Raw genomic sequence first — 1,939 nt, forward strand, 5'->3', positions numbered from 1 at the left:
AAACTTGCCATTGGATTTGTCTAGAAGGAGCAGTTGCTATGGAAAGGCAAGAGGCATACCCCCAGACTTTGGTGGGCAGAGAAATAGCAGAGAGGTGAGGAAGTGGGGAGAGAAATAGACACAACATTTACAAATGCTTGATTTGGAAGGGAAAGGTGGTGATAGACAGGCAGCTGCGGGGAAACCTAAGGCTGAGCAACAGTTTCATTTTTTTGTTCTTTGTCTTTTACTAAAGGAACTCTGTGAGCAAGTTTAGATAATGAGGATGAGCCTGTAAAGAGAGAAACTGAAGATACAGGGGTCAGTGAGGCTGACTGATGGAGGATGGCTGCCACAGAGGCAGGAGGGAAAAATCCAGAGCAAGGAGAAAACAAGATCATTTATTGCAAGTGAAGAAGGATGCCACAGAATAGGTGGTTTGAGAAGTCATTATAGACGATGGCAAAGAGAAAAATAACTAGGGCAGCCCAGAATTGCCAGGCAGAACTAAAGGTCCAGCTGAAGATCCATGAGTTGCGTGATTTTCTCCACCAGTGTGAACAGTTTAGGTAGAAAACTAAACACAACATCTCAGGAGTGAGGAGTTGCAATAACTCAATAGTTCAGCTGAGAGAAGTGGTATCTAAAGTCTTTGGTATAAAGGATACATTCTTATCCTTCCGGCTCTGAATATTTTTCACTTCTTGAATCAAAGTAGAGTCCCAAAGACTACAATTGTGGACCACAGCAACTTAGCCTCTCATAGAAGTGTTTTCACTCAGTTTCAATTAAATTTTCTGGCCTTTCCAAGCTATTCAGAGAGAGGTCCATATGGTGTTGTTCTGGGTTCCTGTTGTAACTTAAAGGGAAATTTTCACAATGTCGGGAGCCCTTGATGTCCTGCAAATAAAGGAGGAATTCATTTAGGTGGCATCAACCTTGACTTCCAAAGGGAACAGTACATCTGCAAAAGGAAAAAATGAGAGCATCTATATTACAAATCTGAAGAGACCCTGGGAGAAGCTCTGCTGACAGCTCGTGCCGCTGTTGTCCATTGAAACCGGCTAACGTCGGTGTCATATCCTCCAGGAATACCAGCCCGCAGACTGTGCTGAAGTTTGCTGCTGCCACTGCTACTACTCCTATTGCTGGCTGCTTCACTCCCGGAACCTTCACCAACCAGATCCCAGCAGGCTTCCGGGAGCCAAGATTTCCGGTGGTTACTGATCCCAGGGCTGCCCACCAGCCTCTCACGCAGGCACTTATGTTGACCCGCCTACAGTTGCTCTGTGTAACATGGACTCTCCTCCACGCTATGCAAACGTTGCCACCCAGTACAACAACAGGGAGGGGTGGTGGATTGCAGCCAGGGAAGTTCTATACATGCGTGGCTTCACCTCCCGTGAACACTCGTGGGAGGTCATGCCTGATCTCTACTTCTACAGAGATCCTGAAGAGATTGCAATAGAATAGTAAGCCACTGATTAAAAGGCTGTGACCAAGGAGGAATTTCAGGGTCAATGGACTGCCTCAGCTCCCTAATTTACTGCTACACAACCTAAGGTTGCAGACTGGTCTGAAGGTGTGCATGTGCCCCTGGTGCCTATCCAGCAGTTCCCTGCTGACGCCAGCCACTGAAGACTGGTCTGCCGTTCTTCCTGCTCAGGCCACTGGGTAGGTAGGAACAACCACTGAATGGTCTTAAGCTGTTCTTCCACAGACTCTTAAACAGGAAATGAAAATAAGGTTGACAAAAAATAAAGTTTCCAAAAAGAAATTTCTGATTTCTTCTAATCTATCGATTGAAGCCCAACTTCACTGGAAGTTGTAGTAAAGAACCTACGTTGATCCTAAGCCGTGTTAAACCCAAAATTCAAGTGAGTCTGAGGATGTCTGAGACTCTAGCTTGATGGAGGAGACTCTAAAAGTACCTTTATATGAGGGTGAGAGGAGCAAGATG

The 1,939-nt window shown here is 45.8% G+C and overlaps 1 pseudogene across 1 annotated transcript; it reads left to right on the forward strand.

Annotated features, from left to right (window-relative positions):
- Nucleotides 1-858: 858 nt before the first annotated feature.
- On the forward strand, nucleotides 859-1,684 carry LOC309972061 (small ribosomal subunit protein uS2-like; annotated as a pseudogene). Its single transcript has one exon. The product of its transcript is annotated as a small ribosomal subunit protein uS2-like (transcript).
- The last annotated feature ends 255 nt before the right edge of the window (nucleotides 1,685-1,939 follow it).

The sequence above is a fragment of the Leucopleurus acutus genome, assembly GCF_964270905.1.
Source record: "Leucopleurus acutus genome assembly, chromosome: 15".
NCBI lineage: Eukaryota > Metazoa > Chordata > Mammalia > Artiodactyla > Delphinidae > Leucopleurus > Leucopleurus acutus.